Source organism: Sceloporus undulatus, chromosome 2 (assembly GCF_019175285.1).
Source record: "Sceloporus undulatus isolate JIND9_A2432 ecotype Alabama chromosome 2, SceUnd_v1.1, whole genome shotgun sequence".
NCBI lineage: Eukaryota > Metazoa > Chordata > Lepidosauria > Squamata > Phrynosomatidae > Sceloporus > Sceloporus undulatus.
In genome coordinates, this window is record NC_056523.1 from 183,207,966 (window position 1) to 183,227,119 (window position 19,154).

General features: G+C 43.8%; 1 protein-coding gene across 6 annotated transcripts in view; it reads right to left on the reverse strand.

Moving 5' to 3' along the window:
• Positions 1-19,154, reverse strand: part of HDAC7 (histone deacetylase 7) — a 266,897-nt gene that overhangs the window by 104,288 nt on the left and 143,455 nt on the right. The window lies entirely within an intron of this gene.

Genomic DNA, 19,154 nt, shown 5'->3' on the forward strand with positions numbered 1-19,154 from the left:
GTGTGAAGTGTGTGTAACACTGACATCCCTGCCAAGCAAAAAGTACTTAGCATTCTGATCTGTGATCCTTAGATTCACTACACAATTGGTCACACTACTCAGATAAAACTATTTCTTATCTGCAGTTTTAAAATATGCAGCCATAGGGGTGACAGTAACAATAATGCCAGCTGGCATGCACCTCTCAGGTTGAACATAATGCTCAGTCTAGAATATTTGCTGCATACTATGAGAGCCCCTCCTCACAAGCAATGATGCAAGAAATGATACCACCTCAACAGCTTATGGCTTGAGGAAAGCATCTGCACCATATGATAGCTTGCCAATTTCTTGGATACTTCCTAATCAAGCATTCTGATTAAAATCGCAACACATGCATAAAGACACATGCAATGAACCGGCCTCCCTAGGTCTGCCACCTGGCATCAGGGACTAATTTGACTAGTCCTGGCAACTGGCCACTTTCTGCACCTTGCTACCACTCTTTCAGATCGGAAAAATAATATTAAAATATGGAAAAAGTGACACTTAGTGGTAGTACCACAACACGTAGATGCCAAAAGTTGGGTGTGGAACAGAATCTCTTTTGCCTTCAGCTGCTGTTGCTACATCTCTTCACAGCTACAGCCAACTACTGCAATGTTTGCCAGGGGGCAACCCTGGCTTCCCAAGCTATGAGAATTGATTTTTTTCCCCTTCCTCCAAACTTATAATCAAAGCAATGAATTAAACACACACACACACACACACACACACACACACACACACACACACACCCCTACCTGTCTACGTATTTTGCTGAAGCTGCAATCCATACACATGGCCCACTCTAGGACAAAATTCCTCAGACCAACGGGACTACATTAGACACAGTTTGGCTTGTGGGTTCTGTTTTTTTTTTTTTTAACTTTTCAAAGGATTCAAAATGCCAAACAAAATCAAAACAAGGCTCGCTACTATGATGTGGGAAGCAGTAAAATATAGCCCCTCTTTTCATTCTTTCTAGGAGATGAAAAGCTGGGCTGGGGTGGGGTGGAAGGAGGGGAAGGCAGATTTGGAGTAAATGGGCAGCTTTTCATCTTGGCAAGAAAGAACTGAAAAGTTCCAGGACAATTTCTTATATTTACTAAATGATCTGGAAAAGCTGAATTACGTAAATTGAATAGAGGTTTGTGTCTGAGGACTGCGACGTTAGCTTGTAGTTGCAAGAATGATCAGGGACCATGTGGTACCTTAAGGAATATCATATTTATTGTAGTATAAGCTTTTGGGGACAGAGTCTACCTCCAAGTCTTTTGGGTTGTTGTTGTGAAATATTCTTTTGAAAGTGCACCTCATTCATCAGGCTCTAGGGCACCAAAGTTTATACTGCAATCCTAAAATAACTAACTGGTAGGTAAATCTTACTGGATTCATTTAAAGTACATCTCAATGAATCTTCTTAGTAAACATGTGAATGATTACATGACATAAAGTTCCAGTTTTGGGGGAAATGTGGGGCATAAATAACATTTAAAAGATAGAATTCAGTGGCATAGCCGTGTTAGTCTGGAACAGCAAGATGCAAAGGAATCTTGAAGTAGTTTGAAACCAACTGTGTGAAAGAATTATTAGCACAAGCTTTTATAGACATGGTCTACTTCCTCAGATGCAAAAAGATAGATAGTGTTTCCCGATTTGAGTTTGATCAAGAGGTTTTGGCCTACCATTCCCATCAGCCCTATCCATTATGGACAAAGGATGATAGCCGTAGGAATCAAGAACAGTTCAGGGAAGACCAAGACCCGATTTAGATGGGCCTTTGCGACACCCCCATCACGTTCTAGGGGTTGGCCGAGGACGCACCGTCTATATTGGCCTCACCCCTAGCACGTGACAGGGGCGTCAAAATGGTGATGCCCTGTACACACGGGTGCCGCCATTTTGACGTGATGGACGCTTAGCGTCCACATGTCCCGGCACCTTTGTGATGCCACAAGTGTGCCATTGGCGCATTGCGGCATCACAAAGGTGCCACAAGAAGCCATTTTTGGCAGCTTCTTTTTGTTATGCGACAGAGCCATGTGGTTTGTCAGCTGCGGCTCCCTCGCAGAGCAAACCAGGGTGGCGGGAGAACGCCCGTTTTGGGAGGTCTGTATCCCGCCCAAGGGCCCATACAAACAAGCCAAAATAAAGCTGCTTTGGGTCACTTTGGAGATATGCTATTTAAATGATGCATGTGTCCTAAGAGGCCAGAAACCACGGCAAAGCCATGCTCCGCTCCTAAGGCCCGGAGTGCAGCTTTGGCACCACTTCTGGTCTCTTAAGATGTATGTGTCATTTAAACAGCATACCTCCAAAGTGATCTGAAGCAGCTTTATTTTGGCCTGTCTGTACAGACCCTTAGTGACACTATCTGATGAAGCTGACTGACTTCGTGATTTAGGAAAATATTGTGAAGATTCTCTTCCAGTTGTTCGTGGGACTCTAATTTCCATCAGCCCTTGCCCACTTGACCAGGGGCAGATAAGTAGGATGCTATATTTTTTGTGCACACACACTTATCCTTAGTTGTCAGGGCTGCTGCACTGGAATCGATCATATTAGTTGGGATATGAACTTGAAGTTATTCTCCTAAAGAGACAAACACTAACAATCTCTAGTCCTTATAGGAACAGATTAAAAAATTAACACATTGCTAAACATGTTTTTATTTTGTAAAATATCTTGCGTCTGGATCAGTCAAAAGTAGTGAAGACAAAATGTGATGAATCCTTGTGCCCACAGATTCACATCCTTCCTTTTGAGAAAAAGAACATTCAATTAGTTGTACTGAATTAGACTTTTCTCATCTTGAAACAGAACTAAGAAGCAGTAACTTATACTGTTACTGCTTTCATAAGATCCATCAGTAAATCTGAAAATCTGTCATTTACTATGCCAGTTGGGATAAATTTTATAAAAGTAAACTAATTTCTGTGGGATTAAATTTTGATTCTCTCCTTTTCCTAACCGAAAAGAAGTGTCTTGAATTTATTAGGGTTTGCCTTGCAGAGAGAGAATATCAACTGACATATCCAGCTCCTCCTAGAGTGTGTTTCCAGCGATGCTCAGTATTCCCCCCTCCCCCCTTTGCAGGGTAGGATTCCGGATTATTTGCAAACCCTTTTACTGCTGGTGTCGAGGGTTTCCATGGCCATGTGGGGATTTGAATCCTGGTCTAAAGAGTTGTAGCTGAATGCTGAAATAATTACAGAATGCTGGCTCTTGTTAATCCAGGTATGAAGATAAGACTTCAGTCACTTGTGCCTAGCTAGTCACCACTGTGAACCAGAAGTTCTGCAATGCTTATGATATTTGCTTACTGGAATGCTGTAAAATGTCAGTAGCAAGGACACCATAATGTTGGAACAAACAACTGTACCATGGCTCCAAACCTGAAGTATTGGCTGGAGTTATGTCCCAATGATGCCTCAGGCCAGGTCCTTTTTTCTCTAGTCGCACTGTCTACAATTTATGAGTATACCTCCTTATCCTTCCTATTCCTGCTTTTCTAGCATCAAAAAGATTGGAGCTAAAGGCATAAACACTGATTACAGGTTAGCACAAGACTTCTCAGAAACATAACTGAGATTATCCTTGCCCAAATGGCATGATTTTCAAAGGATGACCACAGGCTAGGACTGGCCCAACCCATCCCAATGAGCAGTATGGTTGTTTGCCTGTAATGACAGAACTGAAGGGTTTCAGGGCCAAATGGAAGAGTCTCTCTCTCACCAATCCTTCCTGCATAATTTTTTTTTGGGATGTTGAGTATGACTTTTGGACCATTGTGTTTCTCCGGTTTCCCCAACTGCAGCCCATTTCTTTTTCCTCCATTCACATTTTTGAGGTAGGGAGACTGTGCTTGAGGGAAAGTGCATTAAGAGGAAAGGGAAATAATGAGTTCCCAAAGGTCCTGGGAGTACAGAGGTACCTCTCAACCATGGTTTCCCCAGTGGTAATACCTTCACCCCATTCAGTAGTACAGAAGAGGAGATGGAAGAAAACCCCAGGGACCATCAATGAACCTGCCTGCAACTTACATCACTTGAAGCTCAGTTTTTGGTCCTGTCCTAGAAGGTCACACAGACAATGTATTGCTTTTTCAGTAGTGGCACAAAAAATCTGGAAAAACCATCTCCTTGGAGATCTGGATAGAACATTTAGGTTGATCCTAATCACCACCACCCCAACCCCCCCCCCTTTTTTTTTTTTTTGCTGCATGTTTCAATGGGACATTCATTTCTGAGTTTTCTTTTTCCTGCCCTAATGATGTGCTTGACTTTTAACCTGCTGTTTCAGATCTGGTTTTATCTGCTGCAGTTTTTAATTGTTTGCTTTTTATGATGAATGTGTGCTATTTTATGCTTTAAAGGTTTTATGGAAGTTTCAGTTGTACAAGCCATTTCCTGTGTCTTCAAAGAAGTTTGCTATGTTTTCATTCTAAAATTCAGTTGCAACCCTATAACAAAGGCCTGTCTGTTCCGGGCCTTTGCGGCACCCCGTCACGTGTGAGGGTTGCCTGGTGGGCAGAGCACCCACACACCCGGCAACCCTCACACGTGATGAGGGCATCGCAGCTGCGGCATGCCCACCAGACGTGGCGCATAATGGTGATGTCACAGCTGCGCCGCCTCCAAACAGGGCGGCGCAGCTGTGACGTCACCGTGCTGCACAATTTGGTTGCTGTGGCACTCCTGCAGAGCAAAGAGAGGCGCTGGGAAGGTGCTTCCTTCTGGAGGTGTGTACCCCGCCAAATTCAACAAATAAGTTCTGGGACCAGAGGAGACAGGAAATATATATATATATATATATATAGAGAGAGATATAGAGAGATAGAGAGAGAGAGAGAGAGAGAGAGAGAGAGAAATTTCACATAGGGTGACAGGCAAGAAAGCAGACTGGACCAGTTGTACCAAAGGCACCATCTGCTGAGACTTTGGTGGAGATGCTAAAAACAGAGAAGGGTCATGGTCTGCTCAAGACATTGGCACCACATCCTCGTGTGGTGACACAATCACAGAATAAATATGTGACTGGCAAGTGCTTGAACAGAACAAAAAACTGGAAAGCATGTATCCTTCCTTCAAATACTCAGGTCCACTTTGAATGAGAGTGCAGATTGAAACTCTAGAAATTTCTGATAATAGCCCCTGAAGAAAACCAGCTGGTGATGGCTGAAATGCATAGGGCTTTTTAAGGAAAAAAAAAAGTTTTGGACCATCACACAGCATGTGGGACTTTGTCTCTTTTCATTCCTCTATTGGAAAATGGCTGAAACATAAAGCAAGGATGCAGCAGGACAGTGGCTGAGCCAGCCATTAGACAGACTGTGGCAGCTGCTTTTGCTCCTGAACTCCCTGACCATTCCCCTCCATAGGAAGACACTGCTGTGCCATAACCCTTGAAATACCTCTGAAATCACACTACTTCCCTTAAGAGCAGTAGAAATCAGTGTCGCTTTGCCAGTTCATTCCAACCCAGGTTCACCTCTCCTTGTGGAATGGGAGGCAGATATGGCACTGTGTTCTTTGACACAGGCAGTGAAATGTCTTGAGAGGGTGGCCTTCCTATGTCCTCCTCTGGTAGTCCAATTTATTGCCTTCACAGAGTAGGAGCCATCAAAACACAGAAATTCCTTCCATGGAAGGATAACATGCAATTCCACCAGTAAAAAAACTTGATGGTAAGACAAGGGGATAATATTTATTGTAGCTGGATGGTATGGGTCCTTCAGCCAGAAATATAGCTCCAATGTGGAACAGTAATTTGAGTGCTGGACTATAGACCAGGGTTCAATTCCCATCTTGACCATGAAACCCACTGGGTGACCTTGGGCTGGTCATATTCTCTCAGCCTCAGGGGAATACAATGGGAAACCTCCTCTAAACAATTCTTGCCAAGAAAACCACGCCTTAGGGTCACCATAAGTCCGAAACGACTTGAAGGCACTCAACAACAAAAATATTTTTTTGTTTATTTCAATGGTGTGGGTCCTTCACCCAGAAATGTAGCTCTGAATATAAACACACAAACACACAAACACACACACACACACGTATTAGTTTGAGCTACAGTTCAAATTTATGTGTCAATATATATATATATACAATTTGCTATTATAATCCATTTTAGGCCTTAGATATTGAAAAATCCTTTCCCACTGAGACCAAAACACACATATGCTGAATAATGGGCTCCTAGGAACACAATTAGAAGAAATATTGACTTTGTGAAAGGGGGGGGGGGGACAAATGGTGGAGGTCCCACAAACTTTTAGGTATTTATAGACAACTTCCTTTTGTTCAAGGGGAATCTTTTAAGCCAGTGTGCAGATTTGTTAATGAATACCCATCTCAGGACAGATCAGAAAGTAGCTAAGCCAGATTCACCCTGCTCCCCCCTCTTCTCCCCCTTTGCGTCTCCTATTTCTTCTTTTGAAGCTACGGGAGGTTTCCTTAACAGAGTCCTTGGCAGGAGGCCCCCTTGGGAAGATGCCATTCCAGGACAGAGCTAATGACGGCAGCATTTTTTAAAACTTTTTTTGCAAACGTCAATGCAGCCTCGTGAAAAGTAAAAGAAGAAGAAAAAGAAGAACAAAAGGGAAAAGAAGGGGGGGATTACATCAGGTCAGTGTGTGCCTTGGCCACATCTATTAAAAAAAGGATCAGCCCTGCAGATAAACACTGCATGAGAATAATACAGTGTGGCAAAATTTGACCAAATTGACAAAAAACTAAACATTTTAAAGGTGATTTGAAGTGGACAGGAGGGAAAGTGGGACCACAGGATGGTTTACCATAGATCACCAGCAGTTTTTGACTTCCATTTGTTTATTGCCAGCAAAAGCAAAAATGGATCTCCCATCCCATTGAATTTAGCTCTCCAACCCCAATCTATAATAACCTGAAGCCGTGGCTTAACAGGGAGGTAGTGTAACATCCCATTCGTAGACTGAAGTTCGCTTGGTTTGGTAACACTAACACATTTCAATACAGCACATGCCTACACCCCACACAAAGGCAAGAAGAAGGGCAAAACAAAGGCAAAATGGGGACAGTCCCTAGTTATGTGTCACCCCACTGCAAAGGCTTGCAAGCCCAACCATACTGCCCACACTGCATGTGAGATGCACCCATGAAATGCAAGACACTTCACAGATATTTTGACACAATTTATGGCAGTGGAAAAAAACTGTGGAGCCTTGACCTGAGAACAGGCACATAAATCTATAGAGTCCATCATGTGAGAATTCTAGGTTACATTTCTTGCCTAGTAAAAAAATTCATAGTTAGCCTTGGGAGAAGTTACTTGTTTCCACAGGAAATGTCAATGATTGTATTTAGGGCAGCCAGGACCCAACCCATATACTCCACTTCTTTGCTTTGGTCTCTCCTTTAGCAGTGTTGTCAGTTCAACATTGTCGTAGGCCCTGAGTTTCCAGACCAAAACCTGAGACCAAGGAACAGCCCCTGGTTATGTCATTAAGCATTATGCACTAAGTTTCCACCATAGTTACTCATAGATTATCATTCAAACACACACACACAGGGAGGGATACCATATTTTTTTGTTTGGAAATTAAGCCAGAAATCTTAGTTAACATTTCTTAATTCCTAGATCAAGATGAAACTAGGGAAGCATTAGGGAATTAGGAGGATGGGAGCAATTGACATTTAATCAAGCCTACTTTCTTTTAAAAGGTAGATGAGAGCCAGTGTGACATAATGGTGAGGTTTATCACACAGAGATTTTTAGAGCTTTTGCAGGTCAGTTCCGACGTGACTGTGCTTCCAACGATGCGCATTCACGTCAGAATGTGAATGTGTTATCAGACACCATTGATTTCTATGGGAGCTCCTTGCGAGGTGCTTCTGCAGTGATTCCAAAGTGCCCCCTCATTTTGGTAAAACCGGAAAAAAAGTGACTTCACAGAATTTGCTTCCAGGCTCCCTTCGATTGCACTGTGAATTGGTCTGGTGTGGAAAACCACTCCAATGTCACCCCCCTTGGCCCCCTGCGTCCTGCTCCGTCATTCCCCTCTTCCTCCTTCATGCCATCTTGCCCCCTCTGCCACCCTGCAACCCATCCCATAATTCCCATCATCCCCTGCCTTCTCCTGTATTCCAATCCTGGCCCCAGTGACCCACAGTGAGCTATCCCATTATCCCCTGCCTTCTCCTGCATCCTGATCCTGGCTCCAGTGACCCCCAGCGAGCTATCCCATCATCTTCTGCCTTCTCCTGCATCCCAATCCTGACCCCAGCGACCCCCAGAGAGCTATCCCATCATCCCCTGCCTTCTCCTGCATCCCAATCCTGGCCCCAGGGACCTCCAGCGACCTATCCCATCATCCTCTGCTATCTCCTGCATCCCAATCCTGGCCCCAGCGACCCCCAGCGAGCTATCCCATCGTCCCCTGCCTTCTCCTGCATCCCAATCCTGGCCCTAGTGACCCCCTGCAATTCATCCCATCATCCCCCAATTTCTCCTGCATCCCCATCTCACCCTCCTCTTCCAAACTGCCTTCTATCCCATCATCCCCTGACTGCTTCTTCACCCCATGAAGGATGACAGCTAAGGAGGGGGCAGGGAAGGAGGGCAGCGTCCAGAGCCCCACTGAGCATGTGCAAGGGTACCGATCGAATCATTGAACCCTCCGGTGTGGTAATACAATGTGCACTCACTCCGCTTTGCTTGAATCCGCATCACGTGACTTGCTTGGAATAGAACTGACTTCACTTCCCCCTCAATTCGGAAGGACAATGGAAAGGCAACCAGGTGTGGTAAAACATCATGTTTGAACCAAATTCGCATTGCTAGACAGGAGTGACTCTGGATCTGGTGTGAAAAAACATCATGCTTTGCACTGCTAGAACAGGCGTGACTGCAGATCTGAGCTGCAAGCCCCCCCCCCCACACACACACACACGTGATAAGGTCTGGTGTGAGCACTGGACTTTGACTCTGGAGACCAGTTTGAATCCCAGCTCAGCCATGAAACCCACTGGGCGACCTTGGGCAAGTCACACCCTCAGCCACAGAGGATGGCAATGGCAAACCCACTCTGAATAAATCTTACCACGAAAATGCCATGATAGATTAGCCTTAGGGTTGTCGTAAGTCAGAAACAACATGAAGGCACACAACAACAACAATAACAACAACAACAATGCGGAGCAGAATGGTGAGTCAGCCCTGCTGTCACAATGACTTTGAGGGAAGAAGGAAGTTAACTAAGTAAACTCATACACAGAAGGTTTTGGATTACAAGATTCTTATGGGGTGGAGGGGAGGTTTTACTCTGTGAAACTGTGATATTATCTTGAGGACCACCTTGATTTTGTTTTCTGGTCAAAAGGTAGAACTCAGTAAGGACAGCTGGGTCAGTTACTTTTAGCTACAGTGATTGTTTCAAGATCCTAAAATCAGGAAGATAGTTATTTCTATCATTACAGTTTTTAAAAAGCAACTCTATTCTCTTACAGGTTTTCAGTCATTTCTACTGTTGTTTTTAAATCAGAATGTTACAGTTCACTGGCCTGTGAAATAAATGCACACTAGCAGAGAAGCCACATTCTCTTGTTACCTATAAAAGTAACTAAAACAGTTACAGTCATGCTCCAAGAGGAGTGAATAATAGAATCATAGTACTGTAGAATGTGAAGATACACGAAAGATCATAAAGTCGAGGCACACAACAATGCAGAAAGTCCACCGTTAAGTATACTCCTGACAGATGACCAATTGACCCCATGGGCATACCTCACTAGTATAGTGGGTTATGGTACAAACTCCCACCACAGCATACAATTGGCCCTCCGCATCCATGGACTCAATCATCCATGGTTTGAAAAATATTCCAAAAATGAATAATCTGAAAAGCAAACCTTGATTTTGCCATTTTATATAAGGGACATCATTCTACTACACCACTGTATTTAATGGGACGTGGAACATCCATATATTCTGGTATCCAGTGTGGGTCCTGGAACCAAAGCCCCACCAGACAGAAATGGGAAATGCAATGACATGGAGAACCCTAACCTTAATGTTCAGTGATATATCTTTACACTTCAGGATCTTGTTAATTTCTTCATAGCTTCTCTTCCAAGTCTTCTTCTGATTTCTTCACTGTCTCCATTCGGATTAATGACTGAGCCAAGGCATGGAAATCTTTACTTCAATGTCTTCATTGTCTATTTTACGCTTCCCATAACTTAGCTATGCTTCATGTTGTGTTTTATCCTATGTTATGCCTTAGCTATCACCAGAGATAATTCATTACAAGTAACTCTTTATTTGTAAGAGGTAACTCCCAGGTTCTGGCCTAACTAGTAGGTTTTCTGGAGCTATGCTACCTGCCTGGGGCACAATGCACCCCCAGGCTACACTGATTTGCTCATTCCTCCTCCCGGCCATGACTTAAAGTGAGGGGCGAGGCCCAACAGAGTGACGCTAGCTGGTCTGGCTTTCTATGCGAGTGCTTGAATTGACTCTGGCACCGTGGAAGTGCTCTCCACCCAGCAGGGATGCTCCCTTCATCCATTCCAGATCCAATTCCAAACCTTGTTTGCACAGAAAACAATACGGGAGACAAAAGGAATGTCCAGATTTAGGCTCAAGAGCTGGGAAGCCGAGGGATGATCCGAGCCAGAAAACATGCATTGACTCATGGGAATTAACTCCAGCCTGCCCTTTTCTAGAGAGCTTCTCTCAACTTTGCTAGGAGTTGGATACTGTGGGAGGGAGGCTGAAAGAGGGGGCTGGGGAAGTCCCACCTTCCCTTGCACAAATGACAAAAAGCAGGTTGCCAACTGGCTGTTTCTTGGCAGAGGGGCCTGCAAGCGTCAGACCAGCTGCAAGGGGAAGGAGGGGGGCAGAGAGGCTTTGTTTATCTGCCTCCATAGCACAGAGTCCCTCCCTGCTGACCAGGAGGCACATGCTGCCAGTTAGCCAGCCAGCCAGCAGGCACACCCATCTGCTACCAAGGCATGGCTTCCCAGCTGAACAGTGCCTCCTCTCCCTCTCTTTGCCCTTTTGTGCCAAACTCTCTCTCTGGCAAGGGAGCCAAATGTCATTTCTGAGATGCTCCAAGGGGCCACATTCCAGGGGTGGGAGGGACTAAAAGAAAAAGGGGAGGGGCCCAAAATACCAGCACGGTTGGACATTTTTCACTGCCAGCAATTAAGCCTTAGGAAAGGCATTTTGACCTTTTAGCATGGGGCGAAAACCATACAAAACTTGGAAACCACCAAGCATTCATGGCACAGGGAAGAAGGCATAGCTGTCTGGGAGTGCAGAGGGCTGGATTCAGCTCCAGAGCCTGAAGTTCTCCTGTGCTCAGGAAACACAGCTGAGCATGCTGGAAGAAACTAAGTTGCAAAGGGCCGGCTGTACTTTCTTTTTTATTTTTCAGGGTGTAACTGATTTTTTCAAGCACTGCTATAGTTACAGGGATGCAGCCCCACTAAATGGCAAAGAAGGAATATCAGGCGGCTCATGTGTTTACTCCTGTCCTGTTTCCTGCTGCAGCAGTTTTTAAATGTAACTAAATGGCAAATGTTTACTTTTGAGAAAGGGAAAATCAAAAAAATATTTTTTTGAAAAAAGTAAAAGTTACTTCTCTGCCTGGCAACTTTAACTGTTACTAATTGTTTTGAAAAGTAACTTTAAAATCCCTGTGAAGTCTCCATGAAAACAGTGGCACAGGGCTGGCCCAAAACATTTTTTCCATTTTAGGCTGAATGGCAGTTCTTTACAGCCTGGGATGCAAATTGTTGCTTATTTTACTCTTCCCATCAAGAATGAAAAATTTCAAATGTTTTATCACCCAATGGAGTGAGATAAAGGTTTTTCTGCATTTTTCAATTATGTTTCACTTTTGAGGGCTCTGCTGAAAGAACTTTATTTGTACGTACACAAAAAATTGTTAGTACAGTGTGTACAAAACCTTCATTTTTGTGCAAAAAAGCCCCATAGTTTTTGTGAAGAAAACAGTTTTGAAATATATTTGGTGGCGATCTCCCCCAAACAAGTTTTCGTGTTAAACAATTTTTTTTCCACCAGAAGAGTCCTCAATAAGAAAAAATAATAACAGTAGAAGCTGTCCATATTTCTGATGGGATGATCAATCAATATATTCAGTGTTTCAATATAGTCAATGCTTCAATCAAGAATGACAAAGAGGAGTATTCCTTCTATGCCTATTCCCTGCACCCTCACCCAGATGAAGAAACATTGTACCCAAAGCCAGCCAGATTATTTTGACACGCAAGGCAGAAAATCCCACAAGCACTTCTCCCACTCTCTGGCAGAATGAAATAACCATTTGCTTACTGTTTGTAACACCCCAAAGCTACAGCCTGGCATTGCTACTTCACTCTGCCTGATGCCAGGGCAACCCCACGTGAACTAAAACAAAACAGTTGGATAAAGGAGAAGTGTATCTATGTACCTCTATTTGCACCAGCACTGATATGCTCTGTGTGTGAGACAGATCTAGATTTTAACCATACTGGCTTTCTGGTGCACTCATGAGAACAGCCTATGTTCATATGTAGACCTCTTATATTTGCTGTTTGAGTTCCCTTGGTCACTTTGCTTGCCCCTTTTCTTTCGATGACTAAACTCTTTGAAGTGCTTAGCTGGAGTTTCAAGCTACTTCAATGCTGAAAACCTGGAGACTAAAGGAAAATTTCATTTGGAGGGGACAGAATTCTTATGGAGGGGTTATTTCTTTCATTTTGCATCTCCTCCATTAGCTACCCCTCTGGAGGGTGTGATGCAAAAGGGCAAATGACATCAAGATGTTCCTAAGCAGCATCATGCCTTACGAAAGAGGGCTGTGTGTGTGTGTGGTACACTCGAAGTGTGGCTGCCATTTATGGAACGCGGAGTTCCATCTGCAGCTGTTCAGATGGAGTTCAGAGCTCAGCCAAGGAAGACTAGAGTAGGGGGGAGAAGTCCTTGGTAAGCCAATCCATATTCTAGTCCCAGAGAAAGCTCAGCCAAGTGCAACAACTACATGTTGTTTCCAAGACCAAAAGCAAGAGAGAGAGAGAGAGAGAGAGAGAGAAAACACTTCTCACCCTCCGTCCTTCCCTCCTCTCAGCAACTTAGCAATAAAAGTCTGGAACAGGAGGGGGGGCTCAGCTTTTTCCAATGGCAAGCAGGTGAATATTGCCAAGCTTGCTGTTGGCACTGGCAGTGTCAGCATTGTCTGCCCTGCCATGCCCCTCGCCAAAGGGTGCTGCAGTGACGCACATCCTTTGCCGAAGTAAAATATTACGAGGCTGCGTGGATCTAACATGTTGAGGCTGCTTCAACCTTCTACTCCTGCCAAGCCAAAGCCAACCTCATGCCAACACATCTCCAAGCTTAGAAGGCAAGAGTGGCATTTTAATATTTTCCCTCCTCTTTAATGTTTAAAAAGCGCCCAGGATGGATCTGGTAGACTAATTGGAAACACAGCTGTGGGTGTTGCAATCGCACATGGATGAGTCTTGTTTTCAGGAACAAACGTATTCACTCTCCCGGCTGCGGCAGTGGTGGTGGTGTTGCTGGAAGCAGTTCCCCAAATGGAAGGGCACATTTTTGCTGAATTAGCTCATCTCCCTCCTCCCAACCTGAAGGCAGAAAACGGCACCATAGGGACCTCACAGCCCAGGCTCTGGACACTGCAGCTGGGCCTGGGCAGACATGCTGCTTGCATCAGCAAGAAGGCCACACAGAGGTAGGCAGGCAGCCTTACTCCAGAGATCCTGGCCTTTCACAGGTCTCATTTTTGCCATGACTTTCATTGGAGCCTGCCCGAAGCCTATCTTTGCCAGGTCACTAATTTAATAAGGAACAATAAATAATGACATAACCAATTTGATCGAGGCCATTTGATTAATCCTTTCCCATCCTACTTTTCCAGCTGCTTTTAAAATATTCCCATTTCTCTCTCCTCTTCCCACTTTTCCCCTTTAGCCTCAGCTTATGCCAATTGCTACAAACTGTGTTCAAAGTTCAATAGTTTTGTTTTTTGCATATAATTAATTCAGCTGGGGGAGAAGGTTGAAGCTTGTCCTTCCCAAGAGGCTCAGCCAAAAGCAAACTGCTGCAGCCCCTCCTAGTGTGTCTCTTTTCCCCCATTAATAACGTATATATATAATCTTGACCTTACCTGATGTTGTTTGGCCACATGTCCCAGTTTCCATCTGTGCAATTTTGGAGAGTATGTGGTGATGGTGACAATGATAGTCAGCACAAGGCATTTTGCTGCCTGAGTCAAGACAGCAATCCCTGCCATTTTCTGCACAGAAGCCAAACAGGTTGGTGGTTGAACAATAGGTCAACACTGGCAATGTGATAGCACCCTCTGTCCAACTTAGTAGGCATGGGATAGTTTGCAGTGGCAAACACAGCTCTATTCCTTCAAGAGACAAGGAAAGACCAAGGGGTTCAGGAGGAACAGTTAAGGGACTGCTGTTGCTTCCCTTTCCATCAGCAAACACAGCTTGAGGCAGCTGCCTCACTCTGGCTAATGGTAAGGCTTGTCCTCTTAATAATTTGTGGGCCTCTGAACATGTAGCAATCCTTTTAGGGCTGCAACCCAACTGTAGGAATTTTAAATTGAGCTGTCATGCATTTTAGTAGATGAATGTGTTGATTTAAATTTGGATGTGAGTAAGTGGCGAGGGTGTTCTTTTGGGAGCCAGAAACATCTTTCTTTAGTTTTTATAGCAGGGTTAGGTAACAGAGTTGCAGTTCAGATGCAGCTGGACTGCAACCCTGATCGGTCCCAGTCAGCACAGCCCTTAGTGAATAATGCTGGGAGGTGCAACCCAAAATCATCTGGGGAGCCACAAATCCCTTGACCCGTTTTGAGGTGTTAGCAGGCATCCTCTTAGAAAAAGTATCCATCATGGATGTTTGGATGCTAGAGAAAGTAAGTGCCTCTTTATGATGGTCCTTGTCACTTGTGGATTTTATAGGCATGTGCATTATGCTAGGTCTTTTTTGAAAAAGCCATTTTGCTTACCGGTTGACGAGAGCAAATGAATAAGTGGTGCTGAACTGAGTAAGACTGCACTACTAAGTGTGCTACAGAGGGTCTTGAGGCTTGGGCACAAAGGAGAACTCTCTAGTATTTGCCAACATCATGAGGCAGCCTTCCCAACTTCATGCCCCCCCAGCTGTGTTAACCTGCCACTCCAATCATCCTCTCAAGCCAGCAACAGGCCATCTGGAATGGCCCCTGTATCCATGGGACCAGTTTCACTTACCCAAGACTGAACAAGTATGTTCTCTCTAGGCATTTTCTAGGTCCTTCAGTGCAATTGTATGGTACACTTCTGGCAGACGTTATCTGTAGAGTCATGTTGGAGAACTCAGAAATGCCTAGAGAAGTGTTGTCTCTAAGGGTCTCTAGGGTCTCCAGCACAACTCTGTGGTCAACTTCCACTGTAAGTCATTCATTTTGATAAGGTTTGATATTATCTGCAGTTCTGCATTTTCAAAGTAGGTCCGGGAACATATTCGCCATGGATAAAGGGGCTGCACTTTACATATTCTTCCATTCTAGAGCATACTTAGCCTGTTGTTTTATCCTTCCCTCATCTGTGACCCCTTCCCAATAGACTGTTCCACAAAGATTACCTCCTTTTCTCTCTCTCTAGGTCATATAAATGTTATCAGTCATCTCTCAAGTTAGGGCAAGTTCCAGCTTTGTCATTAATCCCCTGTCCTGTGTTTGTGGTCCAGGAGCCAATTTTTTACAGCTTTTCATCTTTGTGTTAACTGTTCCATTCCAAGTTGACTGGAATGATTTTCCCCACTTAAGATCCAGCGAGACACCTTGCTGTGTTAAAAGCTAGACACAAAAACAATCCAGATGAAAAACAGGGCCCTAGCGGACCCTAGGGCTGCAACGCTTCCTTAACTGCAGTGACCTCAGGTCTCGTCTGCTTCCCTTCACCTTGCAAACATGGAGATTTTAATCAAAGGAACCCCTCCAGGCTCAGAAAACACCATGGAATTTCCACCATCGGCTTCAGACTAAATGGAAAGTTTCAGCTCACTCTGTTCTTGACAGCAATGTCAGATTTCCCATTCATGCAGGCTTATTATAACTCTCCGTTTGCATACTTGCCTGCAGTAAGTCAACAGTAGCATCAGGTGAGCAGCTGGGAGATTTTGCAAGTTCCATGACAGTTGGTTCTCCCTCACCTTTCAGGAAGAAAATATTTAACAAATGACTTATGTGGGTACTACATGGGCGAGGCCTGACAAAGTGAATTCTTTTTTGGACTATAACCTTTGTAGTCATGCCAGTCAGAGGATTCTAGGAGGTACAATGCAAACTTTTCCATGCAAGACAAGGTGACAGTCCGTATATATTGACTTACAATATTGCTTTAAAATGAAAACAGGTCTAAAATATATAATGGGGCTAGTTTGGAAGCAGTTTTCAGAGTGCTCAATGCAAATGCAGCCCCCCTCCCCCCCTTTCCAAACACACTTTCTCACAGAGTAAATGGTGACATAACCTGTTCTGCAGCTTTTCTTCAGAGTGATTTACTAAAAAGGGGAAAAGCTGGCTCAGGACAGCACTGATTCATTAGCACTTTAAAAAAAAAGTTTGCATCAAAAAAAGGTGATAGGTGAATGTATATATAAATAAAAATAGATTGGGCACTTACAAAATACACACACAAGTGGACAGCCTGCCTGAAGCAATGGGAGGGAGGGGCAAATTGTTGAATCTATTCAATTTGTTAGCATATGTAAACTGAAAAACCAGGAGAAAGGTTGATTCATAATGAAAGCAGAGAACCTGGTGTGATATTTCCTTGGATCAGGGTAGGGAACCTCTGTTCCTCTAACTGATTTGAACTACAACTCCCACAATCCCTTTCCATTGGTCATGCTGGCTGGAGTTGATGATGGTGGCAGGCCAAAACATCTGGAGGGCTAAAGGTTTTTCATCCCTGCTCTAAATGTCACATTTGTTTACATTCTTACACATCCTGAAAAGAAATAGTAGCTAAATGTCAAAAAGTCTGTAATCTTGCCCAAGAATTTCATCTAGAAGACAGACACGTGTGCATATTTTTATTACTCTTCCCTTCCAAGGAAGGAAGTGAGACATCCAATGGGCTATTCCAACTTTCCCCAATGTAGTGACTGTCACATGTGTGGGATGACAATTTCTAACTTTCCTATTTTTTATGACGCTGTGCCCACTATATATTGAAATAAGCCTCAGTGAACTCAATGGGGCTTACTTCTGAGTAGGCACATAAAAGATTGCATACAGAAAATCAATGATCTCAAGTGGTAATCAGCTAGTTTTAGTACCTGAACACTCCCTAGTCATCCCACTCAATACTGGAGTTATCAGAATTAAAAATGGAAAGGGCTTCTGTACCTCTAATAGTTGTGTAGAAGAGGGAATTTCAACAGGTGCTGCTTGTCATGCAAAGCGGTAACCAACAGTATCTGTTGAAATACCCTCTTTTACACAAACATTATAAAGGCACAGGCTCCCACTCCAGTTTTCAACCTAGCAACCCTACTCATACTCAGCTACATGGCAGATCTTTGTCATGTCCTTCCATGACATCACAACAGCAAGGCCAATGATAAATCTGGTTAGCTTATTGTGACATCCCACAAGATCAGCCATTCACTGCCAGATGATCCTTCAGCTATTTAATGTTGATCAAAGCATGAGTCCAGATATTTCTTTAAGCATAATTGTCCAAGTGTGTTCACATTTATGCATGTGTACACACACATATACATACACACACAGTCCTTAAACTCGGATCACCAAGGTGAAGTTGATTAAAGTACCTACATTGAGGCTCACAGAGGAATAATTAGAGGCAAACATTAGAATCCTATTTCTAGTTTCAAGCAATATCAAATTTCACATAGCCTCTGAGAAAACAGGCTAACTAAAGCTTCAGTCATTTCAGAGCACTCTTTGCTCAACTCTTCTTCCTTTCATCTGGATTTCATTTGTGACCATCATCCTATAACAACAGGGGTGGGAAACATGTGGCTCCTTCCAGATATTGCTGGATAGCAGCTACCAGCATCCCTAGCCAGTGTAGCTGTTGGTCAGGGTGCTGCGAGCTGTAGTCCAGCAACATCCAGAGGGTTTTTGTTGCCATAAGGATCTTGTTAATCCTGAACCAACAGATGAAACTGATGTAGGAATGGGGGAAGGATGGATGAACAATTGCCAGGAAAAGTGATGGTTGCCCTTCTCCCTCCAAACCACAAAAAGAGTGCTGACCCATGTCAGTCTAAGGACTGATTCATCTCCAGATGTGCCTTACTTCATTTCTTTACACTTGATGGCATCTGTGCAGATGAACCAACTCCACGGAAAAGCACAGTATTTAAGGCAATAGGACAGTTCTATTGGTATGACAAGGTGCATCTTTAGTAAACTAAGGGCCCGAACAGACAGGCAAAAATAAAGCTGCTTCGAGTCACTTTGGAGGTATGTTGTTTAAATGACACACACATCTTAAGAGGCACACCGCTTTGGGACCGTCTGTCCTGGGCCATACCTATATTTTGTTTTGTGTTTTTTATTTTGTTTTTAAAAGTTGTTTGGGGTAGCTAGTGAGGTAGGCTGTCTATTTCACATTTTATCTCTATTTTGCTCTTCATGCATGTTCACAAAAGGATTCTTAGGGCAGTTGCTATTTGCCTGGCCTATGGGAGGAGAAACACATGTCTACGGTAGAACTGCTATAGTAGAATCACGTTTTTCCCCCGAGCTCAAGCTGTATCATATTGTTAACTGTAGACAGACTACTGCAAAACAACACCAAAATCTCTGTTTCCCCAACCTTCTTTGTTATCCTCCCAAAGCTAATGGTGTTTAAAAAATTCCACCTAGTCAAAGAATGAGAAGGGGATGAAGGTAAGACTGAGAGGGCCTAAAAAAGACTTTGTAACAAGGAGGTTCTTTCCCAGAGGCTTTGTTATCAGAGGTATGTTTGTAGTAGTAATCTTCGTACTGTTACTATTGGTAGTAATTTACACCACACCGTTCCTCCAATGATCTCAAGGTGGCATATATAGAGTTGCCTCCTATCCACTTTATCAACACAACAACTTGGTCA